The following is a 27398-nucleotide window of genomic DNA, read 5'->3' on the forward strand; positions in this document are numbered from 1 at the left end:
AAATAGGCTTATATTACATATCCAAATATCAAAAAAATCTTTGATTGCTGGTTAACTCTAAAGAAAAATATTAGACCATTTTGAGCAAGCTAAATTTGTAAAGTTAGGAAGAAAAGCAAATGGAGCACTCAATTTGCAAGAAAAAAATTCATGCCCTCACTTAAAGAAATTCCGGGTTTCTAACTCTTGTACCTCACCTCCAAATGAAATATTCATGGATGTAAAGCCATGACTTCATTGTTTGGGTGTGGGGATTTCTTGGGGTTGTTCATTTGTTTGTCCATTTGGAGACAGGGTTTCACCATTTAGCCTGCCTGGAGTTCACTATATAGACCAGACTGACTCAAACTCAACAAAGATCCACCCACCTCTACCTCCAAGCTGCTAGGAAGGCCTACAACACCACACCCCTCAGAGCTAGGTCTTTAGTTTTGCCTTTGAATATGATAATAATCAATGTCTTACATTCCTTTTATAAACCCATAGCAATGTGTCACTATAAATATTAGTAACTAAACTCAGAAAGCTAACGATATAGCACACCCCATGCCAAATATTTTACAAACATGGCAGCCTGAAGAAGAGTGTGGAAAACAAAATCTTGAACATGAAAACATTCTACACCTAACTCACAAAATTATGTGCCCAGTAAGTGCCCTCCCCACTCCTCCACTGCCTCTTCCCTCCACTCAGCTATTACACTTCTGCAGAGCAACAGGCTTTTGGTAGTTTCTGTGTTTTTTGTCTCACTGTGATTTGCAAATGGTGTAATAAAATATAAATTAGTTTAAAACTCAAAAGGCTTTAAGGCATTAATTTTTTATAAAGTTGAGAAAAACATCATTGTTTAAGTTTTATATATGAAGCAATTTATCAATAAGACTGAGGTAGCAAGAAACACAGAAAAAACCCTAAGACAGCCGCTCCAAACATATTAACTTTAATGCAAAAGGAATGAAAAGTGTGTCTAACCAAATGGCAGCATAACAATGCTTTGAAAATTAAAATTGTGATGTGCAATCACTTTTGGCAGAAATATGCCTGCACCATCCTCAATCCTACACAGACAATCAGACAGACAGACAGACAGACAGACAGACACACACACACACACACACACACACACACACACACACACGAGTTCATTCTTTGATCACTGTCTGGGTTAGCACAAAGTTAAAAGTGAAAAATGGCAGCCTGCATAAGATCCCACAGCAAATGGCAGAGCTGGTACCCAAATCAACTGTGACGCTAATGGAGAAGGGAAGGACAGTACACTCTGGCTGTGAGGCCAAGTCTCCGAGACAGCCTTTGATGCCAGCACAATGGAAATGCGTAAGGAAAAAGCATTTAGGCATGAAGCTACTATTGAATAGACAATGCTGACTATATAAACCTGTCTCAGACTAGAATGATCTATCTGTCATGCAAGTCTCAAAAGCTGTAAGAGGAATATTAAACTATTTCATAATCACCGAGGACGTCTCTGAAGATTAGAAAGGAAACAACAACACAGTAACTCTTTAATAGGATCTCATTAATGCAAACTAATGGGGGTGGGGGGGCAGGGAGGAATAAGGAGAGCCAGTCTGAAATAGTGCAGCCTAAATTAGAGGTTGTTTATAAAGTACAAAGAGGAGCATGAGTTGGCCGCTAACAGAATGTTCCGCCAAGCCTGTCACACTCATTTGTATTTCTCAAGATATATTTGCACAGAGACACAGTGATTAAGCCCTTTAAAAGCTTTTCCCAAATCTACTGAACTTTTGCTGATTCTGTGAGTCTCCGTGGACTGTTTACAGTCAACACAAAGCTCCATTACCATCCAAGCATCCTGAGGAAGATGACGACTTTCAACACCTCAATTCCCTCCTTAGCAAGAAATCTCCAAAGTTCCTCTTGAATGCTCAGAGTCAACTCATCGTGGACTGTGTGTAAAGCATGCTGTAGGCTGTCTTGGGAGGGACACTAAAACATAGAAGACATTATGCCTGTCACGGTGCTCACAGCCTGGTCCACATGATAGGCAGGAAGATATCAGAAATGGCACTGGTGACTGGCAGAAGGTGATGGTGGGAAGCCAGCATAAATTGACAAGGGAGTCCTTGGACAGAAGGGGGTTCAATATGAAGACAGGCTTAATGCAGACACAGAGTTCAAGAGGATGAAGCCAGAGAGAACAACAGTGACCTCCTACATCTATACAGAATCCATCCCTACAAGAGACATCCTGTAACTACACAGAAGGCATCCCTAAGTCACTCACTGTGTCTTGACAGACAGAATGGAGCTATAGGGGCTGAGGAGATGGATCATTCAGTAAAGTGCTTACCACACAAGCATGAGTACCTGAGTATGGATCCCCAGCAATAAAACCAGGAGCAGCAGTGTGTGCCTGCAACCCCTGTGCTGAGTGGTAGGGATGGAGGTAGGAGGATCCCTCTGGCTTTCTGGCTAGATAATCTAGCAGAATCAAAGAGAGACCCTGTCTCAAAAAAGTCAGTAGAGTGATAGGGAAAGATTCCCATGTCATCAATCACTGGCCTCCCATATGCTTGCACACATGCACACACACACACACACACACACACACACACACACACACACACACACACACACACAATACTTACATAGAAATGAAAGGGATGAAAGGGGGAAGGGTTCTTTGACAGGGTCTGATGGGGAATGTCCTTCTGTGTATGTTTATCCTATTGGTTGTTGAATAAAGTACTGTTGGCCACTGAAGAAGCAAATTAGGTGGGATTAGGAGTCAAGGAGGATTCTGGGAGATGTACTAAAAGGAAGTCTTGTGAAACAGGCAGGAAGTGACATAGCAGGCAGACATATATATAAGCAAGAGCAGGAGGAAGAAGGGTCCTGCCAATAATACTCCCTGTTATATGTTACCTTTTTGCCCAATAACATGTATCCCAGTTTCCTCTGCTTTCCCCTCATGGCAGACAGGATGCCTTATTAAGGTCATGGGAAGGCCTGACCCTGACAGCTCCAAATTTGACACAGGACTCATCTTGAACATCTCATTTCCATTTTGCTTATGCTCAATTCCATCTTAGAAAATCAGAGCAAAGACACACCGGGTGAGGGTCTAGGCCCTGCTCCAAATGATATGACAGACTTTGTAGATTCCCCCATGGAAGGCCGAACCCCCCCTGGGGAGCAAAAAGAGGTTGGGATAGGGGGTGCAGTGTCAGGGGGGTGACAAGGGAGGAGGGGAGGAAGAGAGAACTGGGATTGACATGCAAAAGAAGCTTGTTTCTAACTTAAAATTGGTCTAATTACAATTATAAAAATAATAATAATAATAAAAAGAAAATCAAAGCAAGAGAACAAGCAAACCACACAAAGCCCGGCTGCTAAAACTAAGCTGGCAGGTAGGGCCACCCCAAGTTCATTCATTTTCGGATGTCATGAGAAAGGTTGTTTTATTTATTGTAGCTATTCTGTCTATAAAATGCAAAGCAGCAACCTGGACAAAGAGAAGACAAATGACACATGCCTGAGAGAGGGAACATGAAGTTTAAGTTCAACACAAAGCCTTACTAGGCAACTTGCTTTGGCTCACTCTCATTTTACAAGCTAAAGAACCTCCCCTTTTTAATTTGGTAAAAGGGAAGGTGACTTTTTCTGGGACCTAATGTGGAATTTCTAGAAATTAATATGTTAACTAAGCCATGAGCTTGTAATGCATGGTCTATGAATGCACTTTACAGAGACATGAACTCCATGAAATTAATGTATGATTTTATTTATATGTATTTTTCTGGCAAGAGTTTAAAGCTTACATTGGGTTCTCAGTGGACCATTAAAACTTGAAAAAAAGACAAAAATATATCCTACCAAAATTAATTTCTTGCTTTGTGAAAGCTCATGTTAGGAGACTGAATGGATGTAGTATGGGCTAGGGGAAAATATTTGCCAAACATAGACCCGACAAGGAACTTTCAAACAACCTCACTGGCAAATACACAGAGGACAGAGACTAACGTTTCACTGCAGAGAGTACACAGATGGCAATAAACACATGGCAAGACACTCAGCATCATTAGCCACTAGGGACATGCCAATTCAAACCACAGTGAGATCAGCACCTGTCACTCAACATGAAAGACAAACAAAAAGGGTGCATGCCCTGGAGAGAATGGGGAAACAAGACCACACTGCTGGTGGGATAGGAAAGGGTACAGGTACTATGGAAAACATCAGGGGATTCCTAAAATCTAAGCACAGATGTGCCATCAGCAGGTGCACTAACGGAGAAATAAGAACCCCCGTTACACAAGGCCCCAGATACTTTCATGGCAGCCCTATTTATAGCAGCCTCAACACCAGATGATCCCAGAAGTCCTTCAGCAGCATGACAGTTCAGCTTCAGAACAGAGCGACATATGCACAGCAGAAACATGTGGTCGGCCTCCTCATTCTTGGGTTCTGCATTCCTGCACCCTACCAAACACACACTGAATATGCACTTGGGCTTATTATGGTTGCATATAAACTAAACTTGTACAGATTTTTTTCCTCATCATTCTTCCCCCAACAATAAAGCATTACTTGCCTAATGATGATAGGAATTATAAGTAATCTAGAGGCGAGTTAAATATATGGGAGGAGTCACATGGGTTATATGCTAACACAATGCCATCTCTATACCACTTGAACATCCTCCAATTTAGGAATCCATGTGAAGTCCTAGGCCAATACCTACCCATGCAAAGGAACAGCCACACCATTTACCAACACAAAGGAGGAAAGTGGTGGCATGGAAAAAACTTCAGGAAGTGAGACTAGAGAAATGGCTTAACAATCGAGAGCATTTGCTCTAACAGAGAGCCTGGATTCAATTTCCAGCATTTTGTCAGGCAGCTCACAGTTGCCTCTAACTCCAGCTCCAGGAGGACCTGATGCCTCTTGCCTCCATAATTGCCTGCACTTGTGTGTGTCACAATCAATAATAATGTAAATAAGACTTTAAAAGTTTCAGGAAGGTATAGTAAGCAATAAAAGCCAACCCCCAAAACTGGTAGGTAATACAATCCTATAAACAACATTTGTGAAAGAAAAATGTCAATCAGATGGGAACAGTTTGGGAGTTAAAAAACAGCAGTTGAGTAAAGATGTAGGAAGCTAATTATGATTATAGAAGGGGAAAACACAGTTGAGGTTTCATAACCATTCAATGTCTTACATGATAGTAGACATACAAATTTACACAGGTGACAAATGACACAGCACAGACATTGAAAACTCATGCTGACTCATGGAAGAAAAGTGGAAAGCTTGAATAAGGTTGATAAGATGTATCAATGCCCTCCATGCTTGAGGTTTTTTTTTCTTAATTTCACTATTTAATATTTATTTTATCTTGTGAGTGTATATATCCTGCATGTATATATGTGCACCATATGTGTACCTAGTGCCTGAAGAGGCCAGAAGAGAGTGTAAGAATCCTGGAACTGGAGTTATAGACGTTGTGGGCAACCATGTGGATGCTGGGAAGCAAACCTGGGTCCTCTGGAAGAGCAACCGGTGCTCTTAACCACAGAGTCATCTCCCCAGTCCCTAGAGAGGTGTGTGTGTGTGTGTGTGTGTGTGAGTGAGAGAGAGAGAGAGAGAGAGAGAGAGAGAGAGAGAGAGAGAGGGAGAGAGAGAGAGAGACAGACAGAGACAGAGACAGAGACAGAGACAGAGACAGAGATGGGGGGGGGCTGAGTGCAGCAATTCCTGTGGAGGCCAGGAAAGAGCATCAGATTCCCCTGAAGCTGGAGGTACAGGTGGTTGTGAGCCATCTAACACGGGTGCTGGGAACTGAACAATGTGGATAACTACTTAGGTAGAAGGAAGAATTGCCAAGAAGACTGTGAAAGGGAGATACCACAGGCAAAAGCAATAGACAGAACCACTAGAAAGCATAAAGGAAGATATTCATTGAGCTACAAAGATCTCCAGAGCCCGCAAGAAATATGTGTATAAGGCAAATCGAAGAAAGACTTTGTCAAAACCCCAAAATAATGTCACATAACAAGCATAAATATCAAGCTTGTAGGGGGTGGGGTTAAGGTGACAGATGTGATAGGAATTGTTTTTAAAAGAAAACTATTGTGGGTGGTGCCAGATGGATTTGAAGCAAAGAAAGGCCAAAGACAGGAAAACCAGGAAAGGGATACTGCTGTCCCTCAGGGAGAGATGCTGCTGCCCCTCAGGGAGAGATACTGCTATCCTTCAGGGAGACACTGCTGTCCCTCAGGGAGAGACACTGCTGTCCTTCAGTGAGACACTGCTGTCCTTCAGTGAGACACTGCTGTCCTTCAGGGAGACACTGCTGTCCTTCAGGGAGACACTACTGTCCTTCAGGGAGACACTGCTGTCCCTCAAAGATGCCACTGTCCCTCAGAGAGGCACTGCTGTCCCTCAGGGAGACACTGCTGTCCTTCAGTGAATGACCTGAATGCTGAATGAAAGCAATGCCATAGAAATAACTCTAGAGACCTTCAAGAAAGAAAATGGACAGCCTTGTTACCAAGTTAATTGGAGAGCCTGGGGGTTTCTAAGGTGACTCTTGGGGTCCCAGAATCAGAAACCGGGTGTGTGGTATGCTACTGACCAGGATTCGGATGCAGAGAGGAGGAGAGGCAGACATCAAGACAGATACCAATTACTAACCATGGGTTCCCAGAACCCACAGGAAAACGGTTTCATACCGTAACAATGAATTTTAGAATTTAAGATTAAAACAACAACAAAGAGTTTCCCTTTTCCATTGACTACTATAAGTGTCAATGACGTTAGTTGAAAGAAAATTTCAACTAACAAATAGGCTTTTTTTTTTTTCAACCTGAAGGGCTGGGTATGTAGTGCAGTGGTGAAGTGGTGAGTGTGCACAGGCCCTAGAACTGATCTGTAGCACTGAAAATTAATCCTGAACATTAGAAATGGTGTAGATAAACATCAGACCCCACCCTTGAGATAATTAGAGACAAACTCAGTCACACATATAGTTAACAACAATCTCAAGCTAATTCTGACATTCCAGAAAATACACAGTACTGTGTAATAATCCCCTTGGTGTATTCTCTAGAGAAGTAGTACTTAGTTTCCTGTTTTCAAAAATGATCTACTAGATAAAACTCATATTCTACTTTCCCTTGCTATTACTAACTCGTTTTAAGTCAAATAGAAAAGCAACATTATTCTTACGTGACACTTCAAAATTATTGTTTAAAAATGTTCAACCTGCATGGATTCCATTAGGATGAATGGCTTTATTGTATGTCACGGGAGCACTTTGTTGGTAGTCCACACCAAGGGAAACCAAATAAAAAGGCTTTGTCTTTCCGGCCGTCTTGCTGTGGACAAGTGGGTGAGCCTTAACATTGAATACTCTCCAAAGCATACACTGCTTGTAGTGAGGCAGGTGAACTCGGGCTTTTTCCTTCTTCATGGCATCAACTCATACTGTGCCCTTGCACCCAAATGCCCCTCCTCAGCTCGTGTTTACTACGATTTGAATGTCACTATGCTGTCTCAGACAACACTGAGTTCCTAAGTTGAGTCCCCAGTGTGGGGACGAAGAGGGAGGGGATGGAAGGGGCAGGGGAGAAGGAACAGGAACAGGAACAAAGTGTTATGCTCTACAGAGCCTAAGGGGACAGACATCAAGTCAAGGTAGATTTTCATATGCCATGAACTGAACCAACACTGTGTTCCAGAACACACAACCTCAAAAATTAATAGGGTGTGAAGATCCATGCACAGCAGACCAATAGTCAGAATTTGATCGGTGCTTCTCATCACAATATTAGCCCTGTTGATTTTCATCTCAGTCCTCTTCCCAGAAACCATCTATATGTATACACATTGTATTGGAGTCACCAGAGGAAGGAGACTCAGCTGAGGAGACTCCTCCATGGGATCTAGCTATGAGGCATTTTCTCAATTAGTGATCAATGAGGAAGGGCCTGGCCCTAGACTGGAGGTCCTGGGTTCTATAAGAAGACAGGTTGATGAACTGAACTGGAATCCAGATGCAGAGAAGGACGAATGAAGAGCAAAGGGGTCCAGACCAGGCTGGTGAAACCCACAGACACAGCTGACCTGAACATCAGGGAACTCTTACTCCCCAGACTGATAGCTGGGATACCAGCATGGGACTGATCCAGACCCCAGGAACATGGGTTACAGTGAGGAAACCTTGGAAATCTACGGGATCTCCTGTAGTAGATCAGTACTTATCCCTAGCATAGGTGTGGACTTTGGGATCCCATTCCACATAGAGGGATACTCCCTGAGCCAAGACACACTGGGGTGGACCTAGGACCCATCCCAAAGGATATGATAGACTCTGGTGACACCCTATGGAAGGCCTCACCATCCAGGGGGAGCAGAAAGGATATGTGATAGGTAGGGTTTTAGTTGGGGGTTGGGGGTTGGTAGAGGAGGACGGGAGAGAGAAGGGAACTGGGAATGTCATGTAAAACAATCTTGTTTCTAATTCAAATAAAAAAAATCAGAAAAAAAAAAAGCTCACCCTGAGAAAAATTTTAGGCTACCCAGTGTAGTTGCTGGTGGGTTCATGCTATACTTAATTCTTCAAGTACTTACTTCATAACATTAAATAAAATGCCATTTACTGATTAAAAAAAAAGAAGAAGACAGGTTGAGCAAGCCATGAGGAGCAACCAGTAAGCAGCACCCCTCCATGGCCTCTGCATCAACTCCTGCCTCTGGGATCCTGCCCTGTTTGAGTTCCTGTCCTGATTTCCTTCAGTAATGAACAGCAATGCTGGAGTGTAAGCCAAATAAACCCTCACCCCAACTTGCCTTTTGGTCATGGTATTTCATCACAGCAATAGAAATCCTAACCAAGACACACATAAACACAAACCTTTTCCTATCTGGTCTCTTATTATCTTTATTTTATGTATATGAGTGTTTGCCTGTGTGTATGTATGTGAGCCATGTGTGTGCCTGGTGCCAGCAAAACCAGAAGAGGATCCAGGTCAGATGACCATGGAACCAGAGTTACAGACAGTTGTCAGCCTCCATGTGGGTGCGAGGAACTGAATCCAGGCCCTCTGTAAAAGCAGTAAGTTCCCATAACCACTGAGCAATCTCGCCACCCATTTAGTTCCCACTTTTTGCTAAATGATTGTTAACTGAGTGTCATGATTAAAATTAATATGATAATAGATCCTGTTGGGTAAAAATCTTAGTTTATCTCTATCAGTATACCACGACTCAAAAATGGGAACCCAGAAAAAAAGCAACATGCACAGTTTGAGATGCAGCTTATTCAAGAAGCAATCCCACAATCAGACCTCTTGACTAAATTACAGAAAACATGTAATTTCCTGAGGATTTACACACATGTGTATGTGGGGCGGTTAGGGTGACCTAACTCACATGCCACAAACTTGTCTACTAATGTGTTCTATAAATTTAGACTACACGCTGTGGGAGAAATGTCATTATAGATGAAAGCTCATTTAACACTCTGTAAAACATAGATGTGACCGGCACTTCACAGAGTGTCTAGTGAAATTCCGGCCAAGTGAGCAATTTATTGATCGACAAGCATAGCACCAGTTCCAGACACCAGCCATTATCTACTTCTCTGTTGTGAGGCCAGGCCATACTCTGCCCAAATAATTCACCTTTACCTTTTGAACTATATTAAGAGAATAAACATTACATTACAATTTTAAAACAGTAATTCCATCTGTATGATGCTACCACACTTTGGACAGAAAAATCATTTTCTGCTGTGAAAGAAACTCCTTCATCAACTGCTCAGAGATTAGGCCTTTGGGTGGCTTGCTTCCTTTTTATCTCTGCACCCCAAACCCCACCCCACCATTCTATCAACTATCGGTTTTCCCATGGGGGTTCCATTTGTTCCTAGTTGCTGGAAGGTACTTCCTCTTTCTCTGGTACATCCAACCCCTCCTTCCCTCCTCAGCATGCTCAGCTACAAACCCTAAGGTGAGGGAAACAAGGTGATTCCAGGAAGCCCAAGTTCTATGGGAAGAGATCCATAATAGCTAAGGCTATGGCTTCAAGAACATTAAAAAGAGGCGAGGCTTGCTAGCAGAGAACCCAGAGGAGATATCGATTAAGATGCCAGAAAGTAACTGAAAACACACACCAAAATGAAACTGGAGCTTACCCAGCAGGTGAAGCTTGTAGGATGACCTGAGAGGAACTTGTCCATTGAATTTTTACAGCTCTCCTTTCTGCTATATTACTGCTTTAATAACCTCAGGGCCTTACTGGTCAGAACCCTAGCTAAACTATTTCAGGAATTACTTTAAATGAGTAATAGAACTCTTCAAATTATAAGGAGGTTCTCCAAAAGCCATAAATACTGTCATAAATTTATGACTAAGAATCTTCCCCTGAGGCCTTGTGAGGGGTTTCAAGAGCCCAGAAGATCCACTTCTAACAGGCTCTGAGGAAGGAGACAAAATCTTGACTCATGTGTGACGGGGAAGAAAAGCTGAAAGTCCTACATGGGGCAAGACACACAGAGTGACACCTTTAGTCAAATAATAATTAACAATAATACTAGAAAAAATATGGCAACAAGCTAAAGGGAAAGAAAGAAACCATTTTCCAAGCCTAAGCTCTAAGTCTGAAAGGGGGGAGGGTCCCCTCAGATACTCTAACTGAAAAATTAACATGGAAAATAGTTCCACACTACAAGCACGTGTAGGCTAACTCAGAATTCCAGGATTCCCACAGTTATCATCTCATTGGACACAGACTCTCAACAGCATAAAACACTCAGCAAAACTCTCCATCTCCAAAGACAACATAAAAAGTAAAAATCTGTCCTTTCCAAAGGTCAAATAATAGGTTAACCAATCAGCCTATAAGTCAATAGATTTAAATAAAGATGTTTTGAAAACCAGTGAAAACATTTTAAAAAATGAAACAGGGTATCATCCAGAAGGATGATGTCAAGATGACTAAGATGCAAAAAGGACTTCATAAAAAAAGACACAGTTTAAATGTTCATTGAATTAGTTAAATAGAATAGTGAAAAGTCAACTAGTACACACTGGATTTTGAATCTTAAGAAATGAGTCCCCACACCAAGAGAGAGAGAAAAAAACAGAGAAAGTGAAAAAGATAAAGATCCATTAGGAAAAAACAAAATATAGAATAAGCCCAACATACTTTATATAGGAGTTCCAGACTGAAAGAGTGGGCAATGCACCAGAAGAAATCACAAGTGTTCTTTTATAATTTCTTTGAATTGACAAAAGAGAATTTCTCAGATTCTGCAACTATATTAGCACCACAAATCCATCAAAGCAAACAAATCTTAGGCAATTTGCAGAGTGATGTGTGATTTCACCTTAATAATATTTTGGATGGTGACCACGAAAATACAGAAGTGGATGTGGTGTCACTCCCCTCTGGTCCCTGAACTTGGGAGGCAGAAATTGGACAACTGGGAGTTTGGACCAGCCTGGGCTACATTTTGAGATCAAAACAGTAAGGAAAGAAATAGAGAAATGTCAAAACCATCAATGCTGCTCCTCCACAATGTGGACTTGTGGGGAAGGACACAAGCATTTACATGCCTTTTAAAAACACCTCTACTGTCTGATTTGTGCTGACCACATACTTTATCTGTAAATTTTTATTTGTATTTTTTGTTTAAGATTTATGTATTAATTATGCATACAGCATTCTGCCTGCATATATGTCTGAAGGCCAGAAGAGGGCACCAGATCTCATTACAGATGGTTATGAGCCACCATGTGGTTGCTGGGAATTGAACTCAGGACCTTTAGAAGAACAGCAAGTGCTCTTAACCTCTGAGCCATCTCTCCAGGCCCTGTAAATTATTTTATTTATTTATTTATTTATTTATTTATTTATTTATTTATTATGTATACAGTGTTCTGCCTATATGTATACCCACAGGCCAAAGAGGGCACCAGATCTAATTACAAATGGTTGTGAGCCACCATATGGTTGCTGGGAATTGAACTCAGGGCCTCTGCAAGAGCAGGCAGTGCTCTTATCCTCTGAGCCATCTCTCCAACCCCCTGTAAATTCTTAAAAGCAAGTTAATTATAAACAATTTCTAATTTCAAATTTAAATTGCAAAGTGAAGAATAATGTAACTATATATTTAATATGTAGTTTATATTTAAGTTGTATTTAATAAGTCTTAAAATTTTAATTCTTAAGTCCTTCAATCTTTTAATTTTTTAAAAAAACTAAACCACCACAAAAAGGAAAGTAAATTACCAAACTCTACTGCACTTTGCGACCCCTTATCTGAAAAAAAAGCATCTGTTTTTCAAAGCTGTGTCAAAGACACCATCTGCAGTACTCAGTCTTTACTATAGGCAGAGTCCTCCTCCCTGGCTCTCACACACTGTCCTCTGAAATTACTGCCACCATTTATTGCCTTTTGCTCAAAGCCTGTCAGCACTATACTCATCCCCCTCTGCCCCCTGGTGTTTCTTCTTCTGTGGGAGAAAACAGTTCCTTTGATTATTTCCCCCTCACATCACTTGATCAGATCCAAACTGGTCCTCTTTTCCCAAGGTCCCTACTATTATCAAATGTACTAACAGGCTAGGGTAGAGTGCTTGCCTAAAGGTACTGGGCCTCTGAGGCTCCTAATCCTAGCCCACTGCTGAATGCCTTCTCTCACCTTCCCCACACCCATTCATTCACCAAGTGGTGGTCAATGCTGTTCCCATCTCCCCTTGTTACTACTTCATCCTTATTGTCAATCTGGCAGCCATACACCTTCACCACCACCACCTCCAAGTCTATGCTAAGAGCCTGGTAAGCCATCATCAAGGGCATCCATCTTGGGAACTAGTGCCAGGTTTAGCAGTCAGAAGTCAAAGTCACTGTTTCCACCCTTTATTCCTCTAATGGGAAAATGGCCCCTGGTCACCATTTGCCACGTAAACCCTCCCTTAGCCAAGACTAGCTTTCCATGTGTCCCCATCCATGCTCTACAGAGTTCAATCAGCTCCAACCTATCACCCCCATGAGTTCCTTCTTGCCTAGTCTAATATTGTGTGGTATGTGTCATTAGAGGTTGAATGTTGGTTAAGCATCCACTCATTCTATGACTTCATGTTTCCTGACCTGTTTCTTAGTTCATGTTGCAAGGATCAAATGGAACCCAGGAGGAAAGACACCTGGAGAAGTACTGACACTCTGAATGTACTTGGCAAATCACAGGGACCATTCTTTCTCTCTTTGTCTTCCCAATAATGGTATCTTCATTTATCCTGAAATTTAGCCAACAGCTGACACAGCTCTGTTTGCTAATTGTTCATCTCATCTTCCAATTACAATCTTCCTCTAGGATCCTTCTCTATTCTCTGTACCTAGCAAAACTGACTTAAGTGAGTAAGTTCGTTTGTTAGACTCTTTGAGAAAGGCCAGAGGACAATGGCAATTGTTTAGAAAACATCAAGAGTTTTCTATAATATTTGGGTATCTGCTGGGTATCAAGATATTTTATGTTAAATATCATATCATTGAGCAAGAGAAGCAAAACTCTCAGCATTTCCGAGGTTTGCAATTTATTGATAGGCAATAAGTAGTGTCTAAAAAGCAAATGTTATAGCACTTTAGAAGGTTGTAGGAAAGAATAAAAGGCAGAAGAGATTGGCAAGGGTGTGCTGCAGATTATTTGTTTAACTATGTAAAGATGTATTGCTGTTTTACCTTGTCTGCCTAAGGCACATACGTGATTGATCTAATAAAAAGTTGAAAGGCCAATAGGGAAGGAAGAGGTATAGGTGGGACTTCCAGGCAGAGAGATTAAATAGAAAGAGGAATTCAGGCTTGAGAGAAGAAAGAAAAAGAGACACCAGGGTCCAGACAGACAGACATGGAGGAAGCAGGAAAGTAGGACATACAAAATGAAAGGCAAAAAGGCCCAAGGCAAAACATAGATGAATAGAAACAGGTTAAATTAAGTTAAAAGAGCTTGTGGGACAAGCCAAAGCTGAGGCTGAGCATTCATAATTAATAATAAGTCTCCGTGTCTTTATTTGGGACCTTGTTGGTGATCCAAAGAAAATCCCAACTATAAGGGTGTTAGTAGGTGCACCTTTAAATACAGCTGTTGAGGAATGCCAACAGGGAAAAGTTGAGCAAATGTGAGGGCTGAGCTCTAGAAGCCTGGCTATGCCATAAGCATGTGTAGTGAGCTGCAAGGGGGCCAAATACCTGAAGCAGCGGGAACAGAAAGAGAGCAATGAAAGATGAGGACAGAGAAGAGTGCAAGGTAAACCCATAAGGCCTCAGAGATCACCCTGAAGCCCCGGGCTTCCATCAGAAGCTGAGAAGCCGTCTATGGTTCTGAGTTGAGGAATGACATGAGGTAACATAGATATACTGACAGGCGTGCATACTAACTATTGTGCAGCAGGCAGGCTGAGAGCAGTCAAAGGCAAGAGCAGGGGACTTGCTGGAGGCTACTGCTGTGACTCACTACAAAGAGGATAATAGCTGAGACAGAGACGTGTCAAGAAATAAAATGGTGAGAAGTAGTCGGATTTGGAATATATGCTGCAGACAGCTGGTAAAATGTCCTGACAAATAGGAAAAGAATTTGAGAGAGGAGTGACAGCTATCCCTCCAAGCTTGAAGTCTAAGGAAAGCATAAAGCACCCACCAGCAGACATGGGGATGGAGTGGGTGGTACAGAGCTGGGTGAGGGAACCAGGAGTTTGGTAACAGATGTTATCAGTCTGATGCATACATGAAGAGCTGTCCCAGAGGCATGAGACACACATTCTGCATCATACCCACAAATTCCTCTTGTGGCTGAGTCTTTATGATTAGAGCTCTAGCAGGGAGGTGAACAAGCCTAACAGAGAAACAGAATTCTGGCTGGCCCTAGAGCTCAAGGTCAAGCAGGGGAAGAGGAAAGAAGTCCACAGCCAAAGGCAGCGGGAACATCCAAAGCAGGGCTTTTAGAAACAAAAACACCGCCACATTCTGACTACAGCAGACAAGATACGTGGAAAGAACACAAGGAAGGGAAACCACCTGGCCATTTCACAAGAAACCTCCTCTCACAGCTCAGTTCTCTAGTTAGAATTTGGCTCATGGGGCTATTTTCCTTGGAAATCATGGTTATTTTACAAAGAAAAATGAATTTGAATTTTCTAGCAGTCGAGAATGAGTAGCTAACTATAAACGAAGCAGCTCAAGTCAACCCTAGCTCCTGGTGACCTCTGCCTTCCAACTTTGTTTCTCAGTGTGCAAGTACTGTCTTGGGAGTGCTGCTTTCCCCTACCTACACACAGGCTTTCTGGAAATCAATGGGTACCTGCATATTAAGCACCATGAGCTACTCAAATAAAGGGACAGTGAAACTGAATCTGTAAGATTCTGAAGTCTAGACACATCAGTTCTATTTTCTTATAAACCCCACTGAAATTGGGGTGCTAACACAGACCTGTAATCCCAGCATTCTTGAGACAGGATGATGATGAGTCACAGGCTAGCCTGGACTTGATAGAAAGGCCCTGTCTTCAAATTTTTAGAAATGTCAGGGGCATGATTCTGTGGCGCTATGCTTGTCTGGTGTCCACAGGCCCTGGGCTCGATCCCCAGCACTGAAAAAGACAGATAACTGAAGCAAAAGTTATTTTGTACTAGCCTGTGGATACAAAATGAGATGGCATGGGACACTCTTTTGAAGTACAATTATGAAATGACCTCTTGAGATAAAAAATGCAATATTAATCAAGTCAAAAATCATTAAAAGTCACTAAAAATAAGCTAAAAGCTGTTGCTCTACAGGAAGCTCCTCCCTGGGGTTAAATATGCTGACCTGTGAGCCATAGTTAGGCCAAACCCCTGTCGTACAAGCTGGAAGCACGACAAAACCCTGAGAGAAAACACAGACCTTTGTCCAAGAGCTGTAGAATCAGGCGCATTGTAAGGGCCATCCATGAAAAGAGCCCTGTTGAAGGCGTTTTCTCCCTTATTTTCCACGTGCTGTCCAACTCCATTCAAGTGACGACAATTAGCATTGAAGTGAATAGGCCACTGTATAGATACTGTTCGTGATTCACAGAGATGGGAATGGACGTCAGTATTCAAGCAACCTTGCATTTTAATTAATTCCTGCATCAGAGCATGCCAAGGACCAGAAGAACACACAGCTCTGTCAAAGCAAGGGTGCGCTGGCATTACTGTGCATGGAGGGGGGGGGCCTTTTTCACACCTACACTTTTTCTCTCAGGAAACAAAAGCACATGATAGTCAGAAAAGTATCAGGCACATAGAAAGCAGAAGCCAGCCAGCAGCTGGACAGAATGCTGAGGTTGGCCTGAGTCTGGGTAGATGAGAATGAGTTCATTTCAACAGCATTTTACGTTGTGGTCCAACTATGGACACCTGAGACAAGAGTCCACACATCCCCAAGGTCAGGGAGTCCAGATCTCTCATCTACTAATTCTGGATTTCCATTTCTGTGTTTACTGCCCACTGACACTAATCTCCTACTGGTCTCCCCATGTCTATCCCAGTTCACTCTAGTCCTTGTAGCCCATGACTAAAATTCACACCTGAAAATTCTGCCTATGCTACCGTCTAGCCCCATTCCCTTCTAAATCCTTCAGTGGCTCCCAACAGCCCAGAATGCAAAGGTGTCCTTGTCTCTCCGTGAATGAGACAGCCCCTTCAGGGCCTCAGTCACGATGCTCTTTTTCTTCAGAGCAGACATTTGTGGGATGTTGGTTACCCGGCCTCTTTCCTTTTTCTTTGTTAGCACCTGGATCTTCCCTCTGGGAAATCCTCCACTGAGTATAACTTCGAAAGGAAGTAGAATTCCATAACCCTTACAGAAGCCATGGGATTTTTCTCAGCCCTATCCCTGCCCCAGCAGAGCCAAGAGCTGGTACACGGCTAGCATGCTTAAGCAAGGTCCTCTCTTAAACAGTTAATTAAATTATCAAAGTCCATTTATATCATTCACAGGCAAAAACAATGGCTAAGTCACTCTGCAACTTACAACTTCAATAAGCAAGCCAGCCATTCCACTTATGGGGACCAATTCCATATACCCCAGACACCACATATACACTGCTACCCCTGTGACATCTTCCTGGAAAATAGAGGCAAGACAGGAGGGCCTGAAGAGATGAGCCTGAGTCAGAAATGCCAGTCCTAGCTCAGAGGCTGGGTATGAGTAGTGGGGCAGCCCAGAAGAGACTGGACAGGATGTTGAGTCCAGACAGACAGATATAAGTCAGCCATACTAAAGGGAAGGGCAGAGGTGGACCAGGAGGGCAGAAATATCCCATCATATACACTGAGGGAGAGAGCATGACTGTGGGTAGGATTTAAGCTCCCTCCCATGTAGCTGTGTACAAAATATAAGATGAAGAGATAAGGAGCTAGAGATGAAAGCAAGGTCCACTCAGGGGGCACCTTGCACAGTGAAGACACCTGAAGTTACAGAGAAGCCCTGAAGAAATTTAACATCTGAGTCCTCACATCATGAGGCATCTCAATCTGATTCCCATAATTAACTTTGTGAAATTCCTATATCCAGTCTTAACTCATTCTTAATAGTTACATACCTTCATAAAATAAGACAAAATTCATGTTTCAGTAAACCCGGTCCAAAAGAGCTTAATCTGTAGACATGGCACCCCCAAAATCGATTCCAGAGCAGGGAGTAGAAAAGGCTGGAGTTTATCTAAGTGAAGAGTTCTAAAAACAACAAGCTCAAGGAAATCATAACCCTGAAATGAAGGCTCCCAGGTCTTATCTCCAATAAGGTATGTATCTGTGGACAAGTTAAACTCATTAAGCCTTAGTTTCCTTCTCTATAAAAGTGAAGGATGGCAATAGCTACAAACCTGGGTGCACAGTGAATCAAAAGTATGGCAAGCCTCTGGGGTGTGCTGCCTGGATGTTGACACTACTCTATCCCCAGCTCCTCTAGGCTGGAAGACATGCCCTTACACCCTGAGGCATCACCTCAGGCCTGATGACTTGAGAACTCAGTTTCCCACCTGTAAAGTGGGGCCACAGGAGGTGCAGTGTGGCCTGATCTAAGCTTTAATGGATTCTAGATGCATACAAACATTATTACCAAGTGCTTATGTACTTATGAATGGCCTTCTCAGAGACAGACTTCCAACACCACCTTTGAATTTCCAGTCCAACCACTTTCCTCCTGTCCTTCATAAACCCACAAAGACTCTTTATTGCTTACTATGCCTCTAAAATCCAATTGCCTTCCACTTTTTTATTGTGGCCCCACTCTGCCCAGCAATGTGATGCTGTTTCCTCCTGTACCCAAATGTACAGCACCTGCTGCCCATCTCATTCTCATAGTCCATTCCTCCCTTTTCTCTCCCTCCCTCCTTCCCTCTCTCCACTGTCTCTCCCTGTCCTGTCTCTGTCTGTCTCTGTCTCTCTCTCCACAAGCAGATCCACTTCCTCTCCTGCAGGGAGACCCTCCCTCCAATGGCCCCAGGCATAATCATTCTCTCTGAATGGAGGACTCCAGAGTTCTCAGCCAAACTTCCAGGTGAGATATCTGACTTGGCTAACATCTCTACTTCCTTCCTTCTACTGTTATCTCAAGTAGGTAATAAGCTGCCAAAGGGAGAAGATTGTATCAGGCATTTATAGCCCTGCCCCCCTGTCAGTTGAGAATAGTTCAGACAACACAGAAGAGCACTGGGGACCTCACACCTCTCTGCAGCCTCAAAACTTTATCCTCAACTCACCTCCAAAACCTTCAACAAGCACTTAATGCCAATGGGAGCCTCGATGATGAGAGCAAGTCCTCAGGTCTATAGTCCAGAGAGACAAAACAGCAGCTGCAGCAAGAGTAAGAGGAGCTCCAGGTGGTTATGGCATTAAATGTGGACTCAGATTTCAATCTCCAATCACAGTTAGAGAATGAAGTTGCCTTTCCCCTGGTAGGAACTGAACCACAAACTCAGATACAGATGCACGTCACAGATTATAAAACAAGAAAAAATGTTAGGAAAAGGTTAGAAGTCCCTCAGTGAGCATAGTAATAGATAAAGTTATGAAATCACTGAAAACCATCAGTTTTGAAAAGATGTTTAAGGGCATAAAGCCCCACTGGCTACAAGTTTGCTATGCATAGGTTCTATATGTTCATATCTTATAAAGCAACAACAATAAGGGTAGCTTGGGAGAGAACTTTTAACATCCCCCATCATCTCTGCCAGCCCCCTCCCCCAAAATGCAATCTAAACAACAGCACAATCTGCAGAGCCTTATGGTGACACCAGAGCTCCTTCCCGTACAACTGCTTTCCCTCATTCATGCTCTTCGAGACCTGGAATCGCCTCTAAAAGTGTGGTAACCATTTACTCTGCACAGTAATCTACAGCATGTCAGTATTCCCCTTTTAATGACAGAACTGTGAGTCCTAAGCTACCAAATGAACCGGGGTCCGGCTCAGAATTTAATCCAGCCTATCACTTCAGAGCTCACGACTAGGCTATGCCACCAAGAGCAGGTTTCATGCCCCAACAAACTGTTAAATCAGACTATTAAAAGCTCTGTGTATGTCAACAGATCAGTGCTGAATGAACCCTTATGAAATTTGACCCAATTCATTTTCACTTGCCTACACATCTCAGTTTGGCCTTCAAAGCTACTTGGTCCTTTCTAAACAGTTGAATTTCTGCCATTGGTTCTGCAGATCACTAATTTCCATCACCACGCCTTTCCACAGACAAGTTTTCCATGGGGTACATGCATAGGAATATCACACCACCAGAACACAGCTCTCCTAATGCTTCTGCAAGTGAACTGTCTGCAGTTCTAAAGCAATCCTGCACGCTTTGGGAGAGTTGACTACAAGACCCATTTAGCTCACAACCTCAGTCAGGGTCTCTCCCACCCACAATGGTTAGCCACATTCCTCAGGAGAACGAGGGGTTCCATGTTGGGATTCAAGAAAGTGCCTCTCCAGCAGCCTGCTGGGAGCTTTACACACATACTTCTCTCCATGCCCACAGCCATGGGACCAGGATACTCAAATCAAAGTGAGTAATGGGACCCTTGTAGAATAGGGAACCATTCATCAATATCTCTCTCTCTCTCTCTCTCTCTCTCTCTCTCTCTCTCTCTCTCTCTCTCTCTCTCTCTCTCTCTCTCTCTCCCCTGCCACCACTGTGTCAGCCAGCTCTTCTGTGACCCCCTTGAGTGACAAAGGAACAGCTCTGTTCCAATTTCTCCATTTCCCTGCTATTACTCTTCAAACAAGCACAGACTCCCTTCTGGTATTTTCCAGGTTCTTTATCTGTTAGCAACAAGTAGAAACATTTAATAGAAATAACAAGCAAGGGTTTCTTACAGAACCTTAAAAGGTCAAACTGAAATAGTGTAACTAAATAAAATTAAACTTGGAACCAGAGAAGGTTGGATGAAGCACACGGCTGACTTCATTTTACTCATTAGGAACATGTCTTTGGGCAAATAATTTTCTATTCCTGAGCTTTTGAGATGTCTGGTTTTCATGTGTCTGAGTTCAATAAAATAAGAGGGTTGAACTACATTTTGGCTATAGCTTCCTGGTCCTAAAGGGCATCACAGTGAACACTCTCCTAACACTTTAAATATATGTGAGTCTGAGATTTCTGGGGTTCTTGCTACCCTGCAGAGTATAGTGGAACCTATCTGTCATCCCAGAGGGATTGTGAGTTTGAGGCCACATGGGGTTATAGGGAGAGACTGACTCTGAACATCAAAAGAGGAGGGGAGGGAGAGAGAAAAAGGGAGGTTGTCTTTATTCCCATCCACATGTCCCACTCAGTGACCCTCTCCATTTCTTTCCCAACTCTGCCACACACACACACACACACACACACACACACACACACACTTACACAAAATACCCTTGAGCAGGACCACATAATGGCTAAAAGCTGGAGATTTAGCCCCACACATAGATGCTAATCCAATTTAACAACTGATTATCTTGTGACTAAGCAAGCAATTTAACATAAGCCTGTTTCAACACATGTAAAGTGGGGAATCAACATCATACCTATTGCATAAGGTAGTTGTAGGGACAGGTGAATAGCATGCACCAAGCCCTTAGCAAGAGGCTGGCACGTGTGTGCTCACAACGCCCTTATCATGGGAATGATACAGGTGATGAATGCTCTTGTTATGTTACTCTCCTGAAGTCGCTACATGGGCTGAGACACATCCCAAGAGTCACTTGTGGGAAGGAAGAGAGAAGCTTCTGTTTGCAGAAGGGACTGGAAGGGGGTGAGAGGGAGAAGTAAACCATTGCTGGAAGATTGAGTAGGTGGTGCAGTCCTGGCCCCTCACTCCCTCCTGCCTATTCTGTAGCCATCACATCACAGGAAAGCTATTATTTCAGCTACCTGACCGTGAGAGACACGGGACAGGGATGAGAGAGTGGAACAGTCTGTGGCTTCTGAAACTGAACGTGTTTGGGGAACAGTCAGCCTTCCATCTAATATGATGAGAAGCTGTGTGCAGGTTGCATTGCATTCCAGGAGTCATGGATAACTTTGGCTCATCTTCTGGCAATACTGTGTTTCAGATATAAAATATTATCCACTCTATGACATAATAGATATATAATATTTCCAGGAAAGCATTTCCCCAAAAACACTGAACCAGAACTCTCAACACAAGGGTCCCATGCAAACAGTCACATCCTGCTCTTTCACAGTTCACAGGCAGCTGCCGGGAAAGCAAGATTCAAAATCCCAGGGAAACATGGATGTTCTAGGCACAGGTCATTATACTTTTCAAAACATCATCTGTAGAAGCAGGGGCCTTTCCATTAGATCAGAATATGAATGTCACCTAAATGTGTGGAAATGTCACCTGAATGTGTGTAAACAGCAAGTTTAACAAGGAGAGCAGAGGACCACCACCCCCCACACACACACCTAGAAACATCATGACTCATGACAAGCATGGAGGAGGGGCCTGTAGCATGTGTCTAGAATAATGAAAACAGGTGAGCTATTTTGTTATTTGTTTGAAATCTCCATTCAATTACTTCATTCATTCAACTAATTATAAAAAAATTTAAAACATGGAAAATAAAAGAGAGAGGTGTCTCAGTCCTTTTGGTCTTAAGATGTTCAACCCAATGAGAATAACAGCCCACGTCAGATAACTGTATGTACAAAGTGTCACATGAAACGCCAAGCATTGAATTAAATTAGGACAGGTGGGAGCAGAGACTGGTCAGAGGAGAGACAACAGTGGCTCCAGGCTTACCCTGTTATTAATTCCCACCTTTATTTTAGTGGCAGAATACTTCCATTTTAGCTGGGTTCATGGTCATCCCACTAAAGTCTCACTGTCCAGTATGGTGTCCACAGTCACAAAGACTACTGAGCTTAGAATACGGCCAGTCTTACATGCTAACATAATACTACCTTAGCTACATTGTCCCAAATATGCTCATTGATTTACTTTCACCTTTTATTTTTATAATGTCATTATTGGAAAATTTCAGACTGTAGGGGGTTTGTTTACTCTTTTTTTGAAATGAGGTCTCACTGTGTGTCACAGCTGGTCTCAAACTCATGAATTCAAGTCATCTTGCCTCAGCCTGCTGAAGAGCTGAGATGACATATGCCCCCTCACCTGAAAATCTGAGATTACATACATGTCTCTCATTATATTTGTTTAGACGGCACGGAGCTAAAGACTACATCACACCGCCTTCCGTGATGTTGTCTGTGAGGATGATGCAGTCACGGCTAGTCAGATGTGACTAGGAATAGTGTGCCCACTGTCTAATGCAGGCAACATCCTCCTAACTCCTTTCCCTGTTCGTGCTGGATGGATGCAAATGTCTAGCGCTGACCCAACTGCAACCATCAAGTAAGCCACATCGGTGACCCAGGGATAATGGAATAATCTGTTGCCTGGATAATCCCAGGAGTGATCCACCCGGTTCCCCAGAATTCTGTAAGATTAGATAGCTAGGCAAGAGAAGATTTTATCTAAGTCTCTCTAGAGAAACCTAAACTGTAATCCAGTTAATGCAAGGGGGCATGCCAGGAAAGTTCCAAAAGGGGCCAATCATTTTAAGGACATCTTAAAGAACAGGAGCTAGCCAGAGTAAGAGCCCAGAGTGTTGCCACAAGGGGCAACAAGAAGAGGGATCACTTGAGGCAGAGGAGACAACAGAGAAGGAAGAAAGTTCAAAACCATCAGGGACTATGGTGAGCCCTCAAATGGAGGCTACAGAGGTGAGTCACGTGCTGGAGAGCCTTGGAGGGTGGAAAGCTAATGAGTGACTGCCCGAGGAGGGGGCAATCAGTTCTGCCTTACATGGAGCTATCCAGTGTCCGTGCAGAGTCCCATCTGTGGCTACAGCCGTATGAACAGAAGGTGGCAGAGGTGGTAATGTATACCTGTAACCCAGTATTCAGGAGGTGGAGGCTGAAGGATTAGAAATTTAAGGTCATCCTTGGCTACATGGAAAGTATGAGGCTAGCCTGAGCTTGAGACTGCCTTTAAAAAAAATTATTAAAACCTTCAAAAAGCAAAATCATCCTGGGGTAGGAAGAGGGAGGCCAAGGAGGTGGCTCAGCAGGTAAAAGTACTTGCCACACAAGCATGATGACTAGAGTTCCATTCCCCCTCCTCATTACAGGAATGAGACACGAATCTGTAATCCCAACATTCCTATGACAAAATGAGAGGCAAACACAGGCAAATCAGCCAGAAGCTTGCTAGGCCATCTAGCCTAAAGTACATGATCCAGTAGAGAAACAAGAAGGACTTCTTCTCTCTCTCTCTCTCTCTCTCTCTCTCTCTCTCTCTCTCTCTCTCTCTCTCACACACACACACACACACACACACACACACACACACACACACTTACCCTCTGGGTAAGTAAATAATTACAGGGAGCAATAAGAACAGAGAACAGACTAGACTGGTGGGGGGCGGGGGTCCCAGCTTAGAGAAAGATGTCCACAGCCAAGACCAGATCCAGAGCTATTCAAGTAGACACAGAGAAAGGACTGGTTTCATTTCGGCAGAGTCTAGGCTGTTGTTCGTGCCACATCATATCATAAGCAGCTTTCCCCTACAGACACACACACCAATGCTTAAAAACAGCACCAGAATGGGATCAAGGATGCAGACTTCAAGAGGGCATTCAGGGAGAAACCCAATGATAACAGGTGTCAACATCTAAACCAGTGGCTGTATGTACCTGAGGGAAGGAGAAGAGGGGGTAAAGACAGGAAAAGCATAAATCCACATCCCAGGAGCCCAAAATTCTCCTGACCCTCTCCTGTTTCTCAGGGGGAAAAAAGGTAGAGAAACAAAAACAAATATGACATTGGTAGTAAAGGGCTCCGCACTGTCAGGAGACTTCAAGTTTCTGCTCAGAGTAGCTCTTTACTAACCCCAGCATTATTTTTTAGTAATAACAGCATCCCAAATTGCTTAATGCATCTCACCTCTCCTATGTCTGTACTATGTTTTCAGAGGAATTACCACACATGTCAAAATACAATTCCATTAAAGTTTGGTTCAAAATTAAAATCAGTCAAGATGAGGTTGAAGTTCACAGAAGTTTTGTTTTTTGTTGTTGTTTTTGTTTGTTTGTTTTGCCAGGCAAAACTACTAGAATATGCTAACTTTACAGAAATTGCAGATTCATGTCATCTGTTTTCTTTCTGATCAGCTAACTAACCCCTTCTCTTTCTTTTTACTTATTTATTATTACTGTGTTTATGATGCACGTGTGTGTGTGTGGTCTTGCACGTGCCACAGATGTGTGTGTGTGTGTGTGTGTGTGTGTGTGTGTGTGTGTGTGTGTGTGTGTGTGTGTGTAGGCAAAGGGACAGCTCTGTGGGTCAGGTCTCTCCTCCTTGCTTTACTCAGGCTCCAGGGACCCAACTCAGGTTACCAGGCTTGTGGGGTGAGAGCTGCTGAGTCATGTCAACCAGCCCACATACTTCACTGACTTCTCGTGAAATAGCATGAGAAGAAATCTCTCCTTTCTCAATCTAAAACAACTATGAATAATTAGGAACCTTCATGATCTAATTATTATACAAGTGTCTTTTAAAAACATGACCCAGTGAGTTCCAGTCTCCATCATTTTTTTAATTGACAATAAAAAGTTTGACTCACTTTGATAAAAATTCTACCCCCTAGGAAACCTGGGATTAAGATGTTAATAAGGCTCTCAGAGTGTTAACTGTAAATGGATAGACTATTTTCTTACACAGAGGAACTCTACACAGTGGCTAAAATGACTTTCTTGTATAGAGAAGCAAGCTAATTGACAGAGGGAAAGCAACAGAAACAACTGTGGTTTTCTTTTCTTTCCTTTTCTTCTCTATTGTTTAGACAGGTTCTCACTTTGTAGCTCAGGCTGGCCTGGAACTCTATGTGTACCGGGCTGGTGTCCACGGAGATTCACCTGCACCTGCCTCTCCAGTGCTGGGATTCAAGGCATGCACCACCATGCTCAGCCCACTGTGCCTTTTTCATTAAACTGTTCCTGGGCAAAAAAAAAAAAAAAAAAAAAAAAAAAGACCTACTCCATTAGGGCTTAAGGCAAATTGCCAGGCCTCACCTGGCTAGAGATTCTAATTCATGGCCTTGGTGACCATGGTTTATATCTTCAAAGCCTCCTTGGGTGGCTCAGAGACCAGCTGGTTTGGGATCCACTTCTCTAAAGCCAGAAAATGCCATCTTTGATCACAGGGCCTAGTACACACAGTATCACAGATAGCTGAACTCTGTGCTGTTGATTCAAGCATACAGCACGGGTGAAAAGAGCCCAGTTTGCACAAGTGTCTGAGTTAGGTGTGGGAGCCCAGCATCTAGTGGGTGAGAAACAAGGCGACACATACCAGTGATATGACACCATACAATAAGTGTCACTGTGGAAGCTGATTCACACACTTACTCCAGCAAAAGGGACAGATGGCGGGTGACTGGCTCAGGCTCCAGGTGTCCTGGAGAGCAGGAGCTGCGGGGAAGAGGGAGTAGAGGCGAGAAGGAAGGCAAAAAGGAGAATGGAGTGCAAATGCAGACAGCCTGGGTGTGCTCTGAGTGGCTCTGAGATCTATTTGGCAGGGTGCAGGCCAGACAGAAGCACACACCGCAAAGATCCATGAAGGCCTGGCAAGCTCAAGGAGCCCATGACACATTCTAGGTAGACAGCTGGCATGCCCTGCCATGTATTTTAGAGTCATCACCCTGAAAGCAGCAGAGATGGGCTTGCAGGAACCTGGAAATGGGGGCTGTAATTAGGAAGCCATTATAGCAGCCCAGAGAAATGGTGATATCTGAACTATGGGGAACACAGCTAAAGTCACAGGAAGAGACTGGCAAAAATGATAATAAAAACAACTTTTAGGTTTTTATGTTAAATTTCAATGTGAACAGTAGTATTCAAAAGTCAGAAGAATTAAATGCTCGTTAGGAAGCAAGGTTAGGAAACATATCACACCTCTTACTGCTTTAGTGCTTTGCATTTTAAATACAAAAATCCCCCAATGGCCACACAGAGTGGCACATTTAAACTAATTCAGCTTTGTCTATGGTCACTACTGTCATTACCTATTTCACAGCAAATGTTTGAACACACAGTTAAACTGTGCTCCCGAAATCACACAAGTGCATCCATGGTGAGCCTATGCAATGCCAAACCTCCCTGAATTCACTCTGAAAACAAACACATATAACGTGCAGGGCTCAAGCACGTAACTGGGAGTGACCACGCTTAAATCCCACGTCAATCACAATGTGTATTAAGGGACCCACTTTAAAATGGGCTAATTAGAAGCTTCCATAGATATCAACATGAAATAGTGACTGTCTGCAATGGCTGAGGCCTTAAAGCAGAAAGAATATTGCTTTTTAATAGCAGTAATTCTAGAAGCCAGAGACGGCATTGGATCCTGACTAAATAGACTAGTATTGGCTTTTAAAATGTTTCTAAATTCTCCACAGAAAATACATATCCTGTTGTCTGCACCCTGGAGGTCAGGGAAGGGAGCAATGCAGTTGTCCTTGGGAATGACATGGGAAACTGAAGGACCCAAGGGGACAGAATCGAGGTCAAAAATGAGCATGTACACAGTGGAACAAAGGTGAACAGGGTAAACCCATGAGAGGAGCTGAATGAGAAGTCTTGCTCAAGTTCTAAGCATTTACCAGGCAAACAGGCTCCTGGGATGTGTAAAAGAGCTGGGAATACAGGTGCAGAGTGGTCAGAATGTGGGATCTAGAGGATTACGCCTAATCAGAAGCTCTTCCCTCTAAAAATTCATCTTGAACTTGGAAAAGTCATAAATGACCAACTGGATGACGATTTGCCTAGGGGGTGAAAAACTTTT

At 43.0% G+C, this 27398-nt stretch overlaps 1 protein-coding gene across 4 annotated transcripts in view; it reads right to left on the reverse strand.

Annotated features, from left to right (window-relative positions):
* The window catches only part of Arhgef28 (Rho guanine nucleotide exchange factor 28), a 312963-nt gene that overhangs the window by 267000 nt on the left and 18565 nt on the right, over positions 1-27398 (reverse strand). The window contains exon 1 of one of the 4 annotated variants that reach the window (XM_027401662.2): positions 10184-10251. The exons of the other annotated variants lie outside the window; for them this stretch is intronic. The gene's annotated coding sequence lies outside the window, so the exon portion shown is untranslated. Of the gene's footprint in view, positions 1-10183; positions 10252-27398 lie in introns of those variants that run through there. 4 annotated transcript variants of the gene reach the window in all.

Source organism: Cricetulus griseus, chromosome 2, assembly GCF_003668045.3.
Source record: "Cricetulus griseus strain 17A/GY chromosome 2, alternate assembly CriGri-PICRH-1.0, whole genome shotgun sequence".
Lineage (NCBI taxonomy): Eukaryota > Metazoa > Chordata > Mammalia > Rodentia > Cricetidae > Cricetulus > Cricetulus griseus.